A 17,173-nucleotide genomic window follows, 5' to 3' on the forward strand; every position below is an offset into this window, starting at 1 on the left:
TTTGAACTTGTTGGCAATGATCATGGTTTTTTGATCATCATGTGCAGCGTCAGTCTCATAAATGTTGATTTTTTAGTCATCTGTAGGGGTGTAAACAAGCCCAGAGGCTCGAGAGAAACTTAAGATCGGTTCGGTTAAAAGCTTGAACGAGCCAAGCTTTATCGAGACCGAGTTCGAGCCTGAAATACAACTTGTTTAGTCAACGAGCCTGAGCATGAGCCTGAATTACAAAGCTCGTTTAGGCTGGTGAGCTTAAACAAGTCCAAACAAGATTTTAGTTTTTTTTAAATATATTATAATGGTAATGATGATTATAACCCAATCCTAAAAGCCCATTTCGGTTTCAAATTAGGCCCATATTATTTACTAATAACATCAGCGAGTCAAGCTTGAGCTGAGCTTTGGCTTGTTTAAGCGATATTAAAGCGAGCTCGAGCCGAGATATTGGCTTGTTTGAGATTGTTCTCAAAATAGCTTGAGCCGAGTCGAGCTTTGGATTTTACTCATGAGCCGAGCTCGAGCTCAAATATGTAGCCCGGCTCGTTTTCAACCCAAGTCATGTGATGCTATTTATGGATATTCTTATTATTTTTTCAATTAATTGTTTTGCTGAAGGAATTAGTTAAGATTACAAACCTTTACATGGAGCAAATGCTACTCGGTCGATCTATAAGTGTGGGTTCAATAACTTTTTAAAGAAAGCATAACAAATCATTGTCTTTATACGGTCTTGCCAAGGAATCACCTGCTCGGATAAAAGGTAGTGGAATAGAGAAAGCGGATTAGCTGGTAATAATCTGATGTCTTAGTGATAATCACCTGCTTGCAAGTATTTACTTTGTTTTTGGAGGTGTTTTCAGTTTGAAGCTTTAATAATCAGATGTCTTAGTGTTATACAAGTTCTTTAAGGAGTCGATAGGTTTAGTGAAGCTTTAATGATCATTTGATAAGAAAAACATTATTGGAGAAAAATGATGTTTAGTAAAAGTAAAACTGAAGAAATCCTCTCTTATTAGGTTAAATTCTGGTTAAGACTTCTGTATTCAGCAATGTGTATTGAAAGTTTATTCTGATATGATGTGCTTTTTGCTTGTGCTTCTTCTTCAGATTGATGCAAGTGTTCCAAACACACGAGTTACAGCAAATTGTGGTGTAGTGAAGCCAAAAGTTGCTGCAGCTGAATATATATCTCAAGTGAGTAATTATGTTTTTTTTCTCTCATCTGTTTTACTATCCGTGTTAATGCCTATGCGATTTATTGGTATTTTTTCTGCAGGGTCCTTTTTCTGCAGATTTGTGTGTGTGTATTCATCAAATTGTTTTTATGAGCTTGAATTGCTAATAGCCTAAATTCATAATTACATGATACAGAAAAATGTTAATAATTGGGACAAGAGTAAAGAACACCAGGTAATGACATCTAATATTCAACCTTTGTTGCTATGGGGCGGTGCTGTACTTATACGCAGGTGAATTTAACATCATTATAGAAGCTGTTAAACCCTATTTGTTTATAGTTTTGCCAGTTTTCCCCTTTATTGACAATAACTGGTCTTTGTAGTGTACTGGTACCGGTTATCCTACCTTCTGCATCAAGCCAAGCTGTCAAGCAACGACTTTTGAATTTTGTCTGTTCATTATCTACAGTATTGGCATTTGCAAACTGCATATCAAGGTAATAATGATTAATCTTGGATTTTTTTTATCTTTCCTGTTTAAGCTTATGCAAAACATGAATGGGTTGTTGATTACTGATTGATATCTAGTAGAGGTGGCAATTTCGACCTATGTAATTATAGATGGCTTATAGACGATGTTGTATTTTGTTTTGGCAGCTTGATACAACAAACACAAAAGTTCTTTGTGGATAAGGACCCCAGCGATGCAAGAACTGTATGACTTCGTGAATCTAGCATATCTATTTTTATTTTTTTTGTGTCGATTTGGGTTAAGTTTCTACTTGTCTGACAAATAAATAACTCAAATCGACATGCTCATAATTAAACGGGTTAAAATCACCACTTCTAATTGTGAGCTTGTTCTTTATGCAGGAGTACAGTATGATGGTGGAGCTCGCCTTTGCATTAGAAAAGCATGGGATCAGTGTATTTCGCTTTCCTTTCCATGAAATTGGTAAGTCGCAATATTAAATATTAACGTATAACACCCAAACGTCTGGGTGGCCCTGGAGGAAGGTCGAGTTGAGCGACTACACAGTGTTCACTCTCGATGTGAGATCGATTTAAAAAAACTATGTGTATATATATATAAAATTTTTTTATACATATTTTTGTTTAAAAAAATATATTTTAGGGACCAATTTTTTCCTATTCGCATCGAGCCCTCAAAATTTTGAGAGATTTTGGGGATGGCCTTAATGGCGGTAAGGGTGTGGAGGGGGGTTAGTGTATTTTGTAAACAAAAATTCCAATCGTCCCCCGTTAGAGGTTTGATTAAACCCGCCAATATATAAACAGTAGGCTTGTTTAAGCTCACAAGTTGGCTTAAACTCAATAAGCAAAGCTTGGGCTCGGGCTTGAGCTAGCTTAAGCTCTACTTGTTTGCACCCCTACATGTGATTCATGTGACTAATCCTTGAGTTCTGCTGGATCTATTTCTCCTTTTTCAAGAGTGTTTGGAAAAGGTGAGTTGATTGATAACTATTTTTATTGTAACTGTTGTGCTCTTACTTTATCAAAGACATATTGTCAATTGGTGTTATAGTAACTGTTGTTTGTCGTTTGGAATGCTTTATTACCTGGATATTGTGGAGATAGAAGAATCAATATTAGTTTTGCTATGGTGAATTACATTGTATTCTAGGCAGGTGACAACAATACTGATCACCACACCAACCAGAAAGGGACCGGGTTCTCCAGTTACAAAGGAAATTTTTAAGGTTGAGACATTTAAACAATATCCGATTACTTGTTCGGATGATTTAACTATATATATAGACCGGTGACTAGGACTTTTAGCATATTTACCGAGCTAGAACTGCTTTCATGTAGCATATAAACAATTGGTAACTAAATGAATTATTTATATTTTTTAGTGACAAAGTATTAATTGGTGAACATATTTATGGATGTTTCAGGTGATTGGATTCTTCTATTCTGGTGCTTGTTCTCTATAGATAGGGCTGATGACTGCTGGCTTGCTACATGCAAGGATAACATGTATTGTGATATAACATCTCCATACTGTGGTGAAAACCATATGGGGGATTATGCATTTTTTAACACAAGTTGCAAGCCTCTTTAACCATATTAAATAACTCTGGTAGTAAGCATTTTATTATTTTTCAATCAGTTAGCTCGCTTGGTCAAAACCTCAAGACAAGTACCTACTTATGGGATTCTTAGACATGTATTATTCTAGTTTCTTCTTCTAGGCAACATGTAAGTGGGAAATGTTTGTATATCTTGCATACACATCGTGTTATTGAACTATATATGCACATATTTTATTTTGATTGTTTTGGTTGGTGCAACACAGATATCTTTACTCAATGACATTAAGAGTAGAAATGAGGGTAAAAAGGAGGGATGCAGAGGTATGGATGTCCACAAGCTGCCCGAGGACTTATGGAAGGACATAAAGCTCAATGGACAATACAACCGGCAACCAAACTACCAAATTGTTCATGTAAAATAACATCAGGCATATATAATATCTCATACTGCTCCCAGTATAGAAAAAAACCCACAAATCAGCAGCATCACAAGGCTGTTTGGAAGGTTTTATTATCAAACCCAACAACCTAATCCTTATATTGCCTTTTCCATTGTAATTGACATCTTTGTTTTTATTTTGATTACATTGTAATATTGAATTTGGACATATGTTAATATATATAAGGGTATCTTTTGTATTCTTCTTACTATTGTATTGGTGTAATTGAGATAATAATATAAATTTTAGTACTTTACACAATGATGCTATGGAGTTGTATTTAATTGTAAAAAAGGGTTGCATTTGTTATAACCAACATCTTTAAAAGCGTTGCGTTTGATGTAAAAAGGTTGCATTTGAGTGAAACAAAAGTTGCTTTTAGTGTAGTAAAGGTTACATTTCGCGCATCAAAGGTTGCATTTAAAAGTAAAAAAGTTGCACTAGCTTGTAAAAAAGGTTGCATTATAAAAAAGTTGCATTTCAATACTAAATGCAACCTTTTGAAAAAAAGTTGCATTATCTAACAAAAAAGTTGCATTAGGTCTAATGCAACTTCGCCTAATGCAGCTTTTGTTAAAAGGTTGCATTAGGCCTAATGTAACCTTTACAACGCCTAATGTAACACTTTACCAGAGTTACATTAGCTTCATTTTCTTATAGTGTCTCAATGTAAATTACTTTTATTTATTTTACTTATTTTTAATCGTTTGATTTGCTAGAAATAATACATAATCAAATCAACTTGTTAATAAGACAACGGATTGAAGTTGTCACGTCTACAAAACATATATAAAGACAAATAACTAAAATAAACCATGATATAAATCAAAATGGGAATAAAAGAAAATAATTACTTCCATACTTTCGACTATAACGATATAACCAAAAATATAGCAAGATTCAACAAATTATAACAAATATTATAGATTTGAATATGTAAATATATTATTGAATGTTTTTTTAAATTGGATTGTAAACGTCTACAGAATTGTTAGTTGATGAAAAATAAATTTTTGTATTCAAAAGTCTGTAGATAAAAACTAAAATGATTAATTGATCGAGTTGTCTAAATAGTGAAGTTCATTAAAATACAAAAAATAATCTAATGATATAATATCTATTCATAATAATTTTTTTTTTCAAAATGATAAGTAACTAGGGTTAAGGCCCGCCCGCGTTGCGGTGCGGGTACATTGTAAAGATTGAATGGATTAGTCCAAACGTTATATGATGCATTAACCATATAAAAACACACATTTCGACGTATCCAGTTGAACTCGGTATAACCTGTATAAGCATTGTGATTTGATCAAATGTAAAGTAAATGGAATTCATATCGAACAATCATAACGTATTATATGTGACCCAACTCATACATACAAAACGTAACGGGTATGAAGGAAAATATGCACATGTAATCGAAAGGGATTAATTAGAGCTTTCGGAAAAAAGGAGAGGAAAAAAAACCATAATTTGACTCCACTTGGTTCGAAAAAAACTTTACGAAACATACATAAAATAAACACGAAAACATATTATATTTGACCTGAATCATTTCCCAAAAAAGTTTACGTCGAAACGTAGAACAACTTGAATTTATACCAAAACGTACATAAAAATATGCACGTAAAAATGGTTTCTTTAAACGAAAACGTATTATATTTGACCTGACTTGTCTATAAAAAAAGTTTACGTCGAAATGTAGAACAAATCATATTTATACGTACATGTTTTGGTAAAAAATCACACAAGGATAATACAACCAAATCCGATTTTGTGAGGTGTGATGCTTGAATTAATGGACAAATGTATGAATGAAATGAATGTGTGACACAAGGATTTATACGAGGAAAAAGCCCTTGATCAATGTATGATCTCCGACACAAAAAACCTCGGGTGATGGAAACTACCGATCACCAACTATATTAAACAAGTAAAGGTTACAAATCGGGATGATAACAAGCTTGTTACAAGGATCACTAGTGTGTGAAATGTATGTAATCGCCAATGAGTTGCAGAGAGTTTTCGAGAGTGTGTGTGTGTTGCTAATTGTTCTCACTATCAAGCTTGTTATCCCCTTATAAAAATGGAAATAATCTAAATAACAAACAATCCGCAAATCATGCTAGCTTCCCACGACTTCCATAACGGTCATACAAGCCATGCACGTGCAGAATAATGGAGCATATTCCCCTAGAATCTCGCAATACCAAGTCCCATTCGAATACTCCTGTAAAGCAAGTTCAAACATAGTTGAAACAACCGTTAGTTGTAAGGATAATAATGAGGATCCTGGATCTTTAAACCTGCAACGTCTTCTGAGGATCCTTAATTCAAAAAGAACTGAGGATCCGTGATCCTGGTTGTACTTGAGGATCCGTGATCCATAAATTAGAAAATCCATCCCTAACAATACCCGTACATAAAATATGCACTTAATAGTTTTTAAGTAAATGAAGTATAGGGCTAATCGAAATAAAATATTAGTAAAAAATTTAATAGGTTAAAAACGTTCGTAAAACCGTGCCAAGTAGCACCAATGCCACAACGACATCGACTCTCAACATCGTAAGAATAAAATAGATAAAATGGTAAAAATTACACTGAACGAAAAAGAGACTAAAATCGTTGAATCACACACACCCGTTACAGTGTCTTAATGCGAAGAAATTAACCAGAAACGTAAAACGTACAAAATAATAACTTAGTCGATCTAGGACCCGCCCGTTGCGGGGAAGTTTTCAAAAAGGAAAAAATGGATGCGTTGCAATGGGTCTGTCAAATATGAAAAAATAGAGCAAAAACATTGAACCTCACATGCACGCTACGACATGTTGACTCGCAAAATTTAGAACGAAACATAAAACGAAAAACTTGCGAAAGATAAAAAGTATGAGGGACCAAAGTTGTAAATAATAAAGTGTTGTGTTAAATTATAAAAGATGAAAAAGTTTGAGTTAAAAGTAAAAATTTCAAATAGGTTAAAATGTAAAAGAAAAAATTTTAAAGTTGAAAGTGAAAAATCAAGTTTTTTTTTTTTTGAAAAAGTCCCCAAGTATGAGGTACAAGTCATGATGCACAAAAAACTTGCTAATTTATACATGGAATAATGTCAAATACTATAGTTATCTATAATTAATCTTATATTAAGTTCCTTTAGTCAATGATATAATTATTATCCAAAATTAAATTTGTATATGTATGTGTATATATATATATATATATATATATATAGGGTTAGGTTTATTTGTGAACAACCTCCTTAATAGTGAACACTAATGAACTAATTCTAGCCCTTAATTATCAATACACAAGGATATACACAAGTTTAAATCAATGGTTAGGATTTATTCACTCAGTTTACAAATACACTAGTGTTCACTCTAGAACCTGTCATCAAATCGTAAAATACACTAGTGTATTTTCATCATTAAATCCTGACCATTGATTTACACTTGTGTATTGATAACATTGTTTACCCTTATAAATTTTTTAATATTTTTAAAGGTGGTTGTGAGTGGAGGGGAGAGAAAAGATAATAATAAAAGTATAAAAATATTATTTAATTGAAAAAAAGAGAAAACGTAATGATTTTTAGTATAATTATATCGATATAGATAAATATGGATAAAGAATCGGTGTGAATGCTGTTAGGTTTAACATGCATGTTATTGCTACCTGCATTTATGTATACATCTTATATTATTTAAGTTTCTACTATACTCTTTCATCTTTTCTTCGCTTATCGGTAACTTTCTATAACTTATATTTTTAGTACTAGTTATTTGTTAGTTTGTTGTTTTATCTTGGAGATAAGAATCTCTCTAGAAGAAACATCTTTATTCCTAGGTATAGAAATACAATTTGCCACATCTCATTCTCAATACCCTATCAATAGTTTTGTTATGGGTGTGATTCATTTGGCATTGGCGGATCTAGGATTTCGATCAAAGGGGAACGTTTAACGAAATCGAAAAAACGTCAAATTTTTCCAAAATTTACACTAAAAACGTCAAAAATTTTCCGACCAAGCGGTAGCGGAGGCTACCCCTTGGTCCTATATATATCCGCCCCTGTCACTTGGTACAGTGGTTGATGTTGTCATTGCTGTTATCGTTGTTGTTTTTGTTTTTGTTGTTGTTGTCGTCGTCGTTTTGTTGTTATTGTTGTTGTCATCGTTGTAGTCTTCGTTATTGTTATTGTTGTTGTCGTCGTTGTCAACGTTTGATAACAAATATAAAAGATAAGAATACTACAACACTTTGTCATCTAATAGTAATTATAATATGGAAAAAAATAAAAGTAAATAACTATGAAAATTACACATCTTATCCTTTAATAGTAAGTCCAAAATAATTTGTAAAAAATTAACCGAACTTTTAACGGCACTTAGGTTGTCTTGTGTTGGGCGTGAGCCCACCGACGTCAACAACCACCTCACCTCCGATGTAGAGGCCTTTTTCATAAAAGAGGGCGTCAAACACCAATACTTGGGTGTTAAGGGGGCGCTATGGTGTTGGTGGTCTTTATCCCAGTAGCGAAAGAAGAAACAGAGGAGGGGGCGTTGTGGTGAGGTGGGGTGGGGTGGGGTGGGGGGCAGGTCCAATGTGGCTCTAACGTGATGGTGGGTAACACCTTGAGACATTTGCTCACACCATATGAGCTTAGAGTAAAAACACGAAATTTGTGACAAGCCCATATTTTTAAGGTTGATTACTATAACTACGAAGATAAATGATGAAATGTGAAAGTTTATATACGGAAATTGTAATATACTCTTATATTTTCTCTCACGACATTTTTTTATTAAACAATGTATGAAGGAAGTTATTCTTTATTCTTTATTCTTTTAAGTATAAGTATATATTTTTTTTCACATTAAACTAATGTTGAATGACAATATATGGTTTAAATAATATTCATTATAATAATTCTTTCTATTAAATCTCATCTAAATTTTTATTATAAGAAAATGCCACAATCAACTCGAAGTATATGATAAAGTATGTAAAAGTCAAAAAACCATGACACATTCGGCCCAAATTCATACACCCACTTCAACTTAAACAACCCAAGTTCAAAGACATACAAATTTTAAAAACAACTTGAAATTAACAACAAATATAGACCTGAATTCAAAACCGAACATATATGGATAACGTTATTGTAAAAATGGATTTTAACGTAAGAAATGAATAAATTTTAATTTTAATTCCTTTTTATCATCCAACCAAACATGTATTTTAGTCCAAAAAGTAAAAGGTTTATATAATTACTTAGAGTAGCTATAAAAAAATATTTCTTTATTTTTTTTCAACTAAAAACATGCTTAGTAAATGAAAAAAGAATTAAAAAAAAGGAAAAAAAGAAAAATCCATTCACTTTGTAAGTTTAACACTTTAAAATTCATTTGTATTTAATCCTTACAAAACAAATGATATATATATATATATATATATATATATATATATATATATATATATATATATATATATATATATATATATATATATATATATATATATATATATATATATAGGGTAAGAATAGTGTAAAAAGGGCCTAAAGTATGAGAAGTGTGAGAAGTGTATTATACAATATGTATACGGTGTTTATATGGTGTTTTATAATACTATATAACACCATATAAACACCGTATAACAATAGGTAAAACCATATAATACCATATAACACTATGTAACACTATATATCATTATATAACAAATATACCACTATACATCTATCATAGACATACTATCAGGCAACCTATAGTGTTATATTTGTTATGGGGAAGGATGTATAGAAAACCCACTTTAATTTAGAAAACCCGGGAAACTCAAAGCTCCCGATGTTTTTTTTGTTTTGAAAAAATTTACACATGTTATATGCATGTTTTTAAGGGTTTTGGGCAAAAAAAATCAAAAATGCACCGAGTAGATATTTTTTTAAAAAATAAACAAGTTTTGGTGTAACACATGTTACATTCATCTAACATATTTGTAACATGTGTTACACCAAAACTTGTTTATTTTTTTAAAAAATATCTACTCGGCGCTTTTTTGATTTTTTTTTGCCCAAAACCCTTAAAAACATGTATATAACATATGTAAATTTTTTCAAAAGAAAAAAACATTGGGAGCTTTGAGTTTCCCGAGTTTTCTAAATTAAAGTGGGTTTTCCATAGATACTTACATTATTTGTTATATAATGATATATAGTGTTATATGGTATTATATGGTGTTCCATATTGTTATACAGTGTTTATATGGTGTTATATAGTATTATATATAGTGTTATAATACACTTTGAGCACTTTTTACAGGATCTTCTACCTATATATATATAATTAATTGGGGAAACCAAATTCAAAACCATACAAATCTAACCAAATACTAATTCCCAAACCCCAAATCAATTTAGGCTGTGAGGTGGGGGGTTTGGGTTGGGTGCTTTGCTCGACATATGGCGATTGTGGGTTTCACCGGATCATCCCCAAAAAAGTAGGGTGTGGAAGCGGCGTGGGTTAGCGGTGTTGGTGGCCCATGTTGGCTTTTTTATATTTTTTATATACTTGAGATTTATAAAATAAAACACAAACTTATATTATTTTTAAAAAAAAGTTACATAACATCCTAAAAATTAAAAAAAACTACTTATTAAATCCTAAAAATTAAAAAAAGTAGTTAATAATTCCTAAAAAAATTACAGAGTTTGATAAATGTTATCCTAAAAAAATTACAGAGTTCGATAAATGTTAGAATGGGGAACCCACTTAAATTCCGGATTCCTGTTGTGCCTCCACTCGATCTTTGCGATCTTGTAACACCCCAAAAACCTACAAGCATGTATATTATATAGTTAAATAAAAATATAAACCTAGTTAGAATGTAATTTGAAAGAATAACCTAAAAGAGAAGGTTTAGTTAATTAAAGACGAATTGTAGAAACTTGAGGGACCAAATAAGGAAAAGGGGAAAGTGATTTTCTTAAAAATCAAATACTAACACACACCACACACACTTCAGTGTGTGTGTGTGTCGACTGAACCAAGGGGAAACAAACCCCAAGCCCTCAAGTTTCAAAAGTTTCAAGGCTTTCAAATTTTTGGACTTAAAATGGATTGATTTGGTGTGTTTAATCGATAGGTTGTTGTTAATATATGATTAGGGAGTTATTTTGGACATTTTGATGCATCAAAACATGGTTTTTGAGCTGTTTTTGAGTGATTAGAGGGTTTTGGTTCGTGTTAAACCCTCTGTCCAGCGAATTTAACTTGAATACAGCGAACAAGTTTTGAAGACAGTGAATTTAAAATTTGAATACAGCGACGATATCTTTGAATATAGCGAACATAGTGAACTCTTTTCGAAGTTCATCGCATGATCATTAATTTCGACGATCATTATTCGAGCGAAATTACTGATTATTGGCGAAATAGTATCAAGTGACCCTGTAGCGAATTTATCGAAGGCGACTAGAAGGAGATCAAAAGGGGTGGACTCACAAGGGACTGGAGGTTCATCGTTCACGTATTTGCTATGAGTTTAGTCCATCGCAAAGGTGGGTTTGACGGATTATATTTGGAATGGTCGGCAGCTATGTTAAATTTGTGTACAAATCAAAAGTTTAACATCTCTGGGTTAATCTTCAACTACATGCTGGAAAACGTCAGTGGGGCGATGTGGGGGATGTATCCAAGGTTCATCCAAATGCTAATCAATGACCAATACGAGAATCCTCCAAACGACGGAGATCTCTACGCATTTCATGTTCCAAGAAGTCGCCAGTACACATAAATCAAGACAAATGAATGGGTGCTACTACACGACTGGATGTATGCGACTGAGAGATTGCCTCTAGTAAAAGAAGCGTATAGAAAATACAGAGAGGCACTTAAAGAAAAACAACAAAGAGCCGCACAAGCTCAAGCAGAAGCTGCTGTAGAAGAAGAGTGTTTGAAGGGAAAAGGAAGGGAAAACAGGCTGCTGAGGATGAGCCACCTAAGAAGAAGAAGGTATCTGAAAATCCTGAAAGACTGATGGGTGCAAGCATCAGAGCGGCTCAATCTGAAGAACAACGTCAACATATCAGAGATATGAAAGAAATTCATGCCCTGCAGGAAAAAGAAAAGAGGGAGAAGAAACTCAAGAGAAAAGAAATGTCTGCTTCCAAAAGACCAGAAGTCGTCACAGAAGAAGTTCAGTTACTAAATGACTTCGTTGATGCTTTGATAGTCGATCCTGATGAAGCCTCTACAAGCAAGAAAACGACAGATGAAAATTCTTCCAAAGTATCGCCTGTAAAGCCGACTAGGTTTTCAAAGCCACCAATCCCTCCACAAAGAATTCGTCCTTTTCAAGAGCTTTACGATAAACTCATTAAAGACACCGGTCCATCTGTTGCCAAGGAAATCTGTCTTCTCAAAAACCAAGTAAACGACACAAACTTCTTGAGAGAGAAGATTAAAGATCAGCGTAAGAAAAATAAAGAGATGAACGCCTACATGGCCAAGCAATCAAAGTTTATCAGATTTCAGCAGATGGGGTTAGAGAAGATGTACAGAATGATGAGAAATGTATGCGAGCAGATGAAAATAAATCCCATGTTCTCCTTTGATGAAATCTTTGACTTTGAAGCTTTCATACAGGAAGAAACTGCCAGAAAGGAGAAAGAAGCTGAGGCTAAGAAAAGACGCCTGGAATCGGTCGAGAAGGTAACTGAAGGAGATGAAAGTGATGAAGAAGAAGTTGACAGAGATGATATGCCAGCTAGATTTATCGAATGGGGTTTGGAAGAGGAAGTACTATATGAGCAAGAAAATGGAAAAACTTTCTCTCCTCAGCATCCAGAATGGTTCAAGAAAGAAAGAGAAAGACTCCCTGATTTTTATTAGGTGATAACTGTCGAAAAGAGTGAAGCTACTGACAGAATCATTAGCTGGATGTACAACAACCTGAGAGGAATGTTTGTGGTTAAAAGACGTGGTGGTGTGATTCAGTATTTTCAGACCGGATTTGATCTCTTTACACTTCCCAGGTGGGATTTACGTGAGCTGGGTCGTCTAGACCTTCTGAATATGTAACAAGGGTTTCCCTAATCACAGGCCTCAGTGTCCAAGACGGAGAGTTTATCCAGTGACAGGGAAAGGAAAGGTGACGTGGGTGATCAACCCTGCTAAAGTTGTCACGAGAATCAAGCTTCTTAAAGAAATTCCTGTTGCTCTCAAAGATTTCAAGAAATGGTTCTATGATAGCAAAATTGGTGAAGTTGTGATCAGATCCAACGAAAACGTGGATATTCGAATCTTGGATCCTATGGACGTTTTTATGTTTGGGCTCTCAGATCTAACGGTGTTGAATGCTAGCCGCATAAACGTGGGAGCTGGTAATGCAAATCTTGAGGAGGCTATGCTATTTCAGAGAGCGGTCGAAAGAGCCTAGAAGTTAAAGAGAGAAATGCTGGAAATTGTAGACAGAATTGAGGAACGAAAAGAAACAGAGGAAAAGAAGAAGGAGGCAAGGAAGAAAAAGAAGCATGAACGAAAGAAAGAAAGGACCTCTGCCTCAACAACTGAACCCACCACAACATCATCACCTCCGGCCTCATCCACATATGAGGCCACTATGGATGATCAACCAATTAGTGAAGCTGCTACTACTCAAGAAACTCCGGCTGCACCAATCTGTTACGCCCAAATTACACATTCCAAAATGTAATATTATCATACTATTATTTAACAAAATTCGGGCATGACCCGTTCGTAATAAGAACAATTCCCTGTAAGACTAACGTGTAATAACTTAAAATACGACGCACCGGAAAACAAGAGCCCAAAAATTTCGTTCTTTAATAGACATATCAAACACATGAAGGTTCAAATGCGAAATGCCATATATTCATTAAAACGGATTTATGACGTTTTATAACATTAATACTTCAAAACCTATATGAGTTACACTATGTGACCATTCTCCCCGTACAATCCTTGCTCTCAACTCGAACTAAGTCCGCTTCACTTCAATAAATGTAGAGAAAACCCAAGCGATACCTGTGGACACCACGTACAACCAAACCATTAGTCATTAACATACCATACAACATTAAACTATATAATAGAATTTCGTAGAGCATTCTATAAAGTAGTCGTGGAATTGTCCAAGCGCTTTCTTAAATACTCTTATCCAAATCCAGCTCCATTTCTTCATGAAGCCAACGATCCCATACCTACATTACATTCCAACTCAACGCACATCATTAGTAACCATAAATACTCGAACACTTCGATAACGTTCATGCATATGTCTTAAGCATTGAACATTCATTCACACATACATTCACACCTACGTACTTATTATCATACATACATACATATATATATATATATACACACTTATATATATACATGCGTACCTTCATACATGCCAATGTTCCTTCCTACGCACAATCAATTAATCACGAATATATACACAAGCTTCGTTTACATGTAGGTTTATGCCGGAATGACACATTCACAACCTTACATAGTATAGACAATCTATGATTCAACCCACGTGCCTTTTGGATTCCCATACACATATACTTATAAAATTTCCTACACTAACACGAAACAATCCGTTCATTCACCAACCGACAACCGAATCATATAAAACTTGTTCCTAATGGTCCGGGAAATGTTCCCCTTACATAAATGACTAAAAATTCTTACCCAAGGTCATAACCATAACGAATTTCATTACATTACGCAACATATGCACATAAAATTCGACCCGTTTAAACCCACCAATTTACTTTCGGCTTAAATACAACCTTCTTCAATAATGAGGCATTATTGGCTTTGTACTTCTGATTATTACATGTTCTTTCATGATGTTTCGTAAACATAAGTATTAAAATCTATTAAACTTACTAAAAAGTGAATCGAAATTCACTTACCTCGAGTACTCCAATAAGTGTATTTGTCACCTTGCCTTATCTTGACCCGTTATCCTCCTATGCTTGACCTCTCCTTGACACATTCATGATGGTAGAAACGCTAAAGTGATCGAAAATCTTGGTTCATGCATTAGTTTAGCCCTTCAATCCCCCTTCAATTTGATGGATTTTGGTGAAACTAGGGTTTCACCTCACCCTCTGCCCCTGATCGATCGTATATACACACACGCACACTCTATGTGTGTTTTTAATTAATTTTTTTATACTTTTAATGTTTTAAGTTTTGCCACTTTACACATTTGGCCCCTCAAGAATAATATGTATATTATTAAGACCAAGACTATCCTTACTTGTTCATAACTAGCTTAAATTAAAATTCTCATGGAATTTGGGGTGTTACAAATCTACCCCCCTTAAAGAAGGTTTCGTCCCCGAAACCTCTTTCTTTTCTTCTACAACCCGTCTAGTTTTATTCTTCGTTCACCCACTTTATTCAAGTTACATTGGACGACTTACATAAGCATACCCCCCCCCCTGAGTTTTAGGGGCCCTGATCCTGATTCTGATGATCTTGAAAATTTTAGGGTTTATGCAGAATTACTTGGGTTTCTCAATTAGGGTTTCCTTAATAGATAATTAATACACTAAGTATAAATTTTAGTGAGAGTTGTTACATCCTCCCCACCTTAAGAAAAATCTCGTCCTCGAGATTTATTGGAATAGATGAGGGTATTTCCGCTTCATTTCTGATTCCAGCTCCTAAGTGTATTCTGGTCCTCTCTTTGAATTCCATTTGACTTTGACTAATACTAGTCGTTTGTGTTTGAGAAATTTGACTTTCTTGTCTTCTATTTGCAGTGGTTTCTCTATGAATTTTAGCTTTTCATTTACCTCTACATCTTGAAGACGTACTACCAGGGATTCATCGGATAAACATTTCTTGAGATTGGATACATGAAACACATCATGTACTCCAGCTAATTCTTCTGGTAGTTGTATACGATAAGCAACTGGTCCTATTCGTTGCATTACTAGAAATGGTCCTACGTATCTTGGACTTAGCTTTCCTTTCTTACCGAATCGTACTACTCCTTTCCAAGGAGAGACTTTCAAAAGTACATTGTCTCCGATTTGAAATTCTAGTGGCTTGCGGCGATTGTCTGCATAGCTTTTCTGGCGATCTCTAGCAGTCTTCAATCTTTTTTTGATTTGAGTTATCTTATCTGTAGTTTCTTGTACAATTTCTGGACCTGATAATTGACTTTCTCCTATTTCTGCCCAACAAACTGGAGTTCTGCACTTGCGTCCATACAGTGCTTCAAATGGAGCAGCTTCGATGCTTGAATGATAACTATTATTATAGGAGAATTCAATTAAGGGTAAGTGGTCATCCCAATTACCATCAAAATTAATTACATATGCTCGGAGCATGTCTTCCAAGGTTTGGATCGTCCTTTCACTTTATCCGTCTGTTTGAGGATGATATGCAGTACTTAGGTTGAGTCGGGATCCCATTGCTTCCTGGAAACTAGTCCAGAAATGGGAAGTGATACGACTATCCCTATCTGATACAATAGAGAATGGAACTCCATGTAAAGATACTACTTCATCTACGTACAACTTGGCTAGCCTTTCCATGCTAAAGGTTTCCTTCATTGGTAGAAAATGAGCTGATTTGGTTAATCGATCCACAATTACCCAAATCGCATCATTACCTTTTCTGGTTTTGGGTAACTTAGTAACAAAATCCATTGTTATGAGTTCCCATTTCCATACAGGCATTTCTAACTGTTGTAGTAGTCCTGAAGGTTTCTGGTGTTCTGCCTTAACTTGTGAACAAGTAAGACATTTTGATACGTAACTAGCTATATCCTTTTTCATTCCTATCCACCAGAAATTGTTTTTTAAATCTTGGTACATCTTATTGTTTCCTGGATGTACGGTATACCTAGATTTATGAGCTTCCCCTAGAATCTTATTTCTTAATTCTCCTTGCTTAGGTACCCAAATTCTTTTCTTGTGGAATCTCCAAATTCCATCACTTCCTTGTTCCAGTTCCTTTACATATCCTTTCATTCCTTCAGCATCGTCTTCAATTGCTGTTTCTTGAACTTTATTCAATTGCTCCATTAAATCTAATTGCAAATTCAATCTAAGCATACGGACTCGTCGTTGCTTCTCATGATATTTACGACTTAAGGCGTCTGCAACTACGTTCGCCTTTCCCTCATGATATTGAATATCACAGTCGTAATCACTTAGAATTTCCATCCATCTCCTTTGCCTCATGTTTAATTCTTTTTGCCCAAATATGTACCTCAAACTTTTGTGATCTGTATAAACAGTAAATTTACTTCCGTACATATAATGTCTCCAAATCTTAAGGGCAAAAATTATAGCTCCTAATTCTAAATCATGAGTCGTATAGTTTTCCTCGTGCTTCTTCAACTGCCGGGAGGCATACGCAATTACATTTTTGCATTGCATTAACACACATCCAAAGCCTAATTTTGAAGCATCACAATATACTTCAAAATCTTCAGTTCCTTCTGGCAAAGCTAAAACT

At 34.3% G+C, this 17,173-nt stretch overlaps 1 long non-coding RNA gene across 1 annotated transcript; it reads right to left on the reverse strand.

The window, feature by feature from the left end:
* Positions 1-13,671: 13,671 nt before the first annotated feature.
* LOC110923522 lies at positions 13,672-14,835 on the reverse strand. Its single transcript, XR_002584134.2, has 2 exons — positions 14,608-14,835; positions 13,672-13,899 (listed from the first exon to the last, which is right to left on the reverse strand). It is a non-coding gene; the product is annotated as an uncharacterized LOC110923522 (long non-coding RNA).
* Between the last annotated feature and the right edge of the window lie 2,338 nt (positions 14,836-17,173).

Source organism: Helianthus annuus, chromosome 6 (genome assembly GCF_002127325.2).
Source record: "Helianthus annuus cultivar XRQ/B chromosome 6, HanXRQr2.0-SUNRISE, whole genome shotgun sequence".
Classification (NCBI taxonomy): domain Eukaryota; kingdom Viridiplantae; phylum Streptophyta; class Magnoliopsida; order Asterales; family Asteraceae; genus Helianthus; species Helianthus annuus.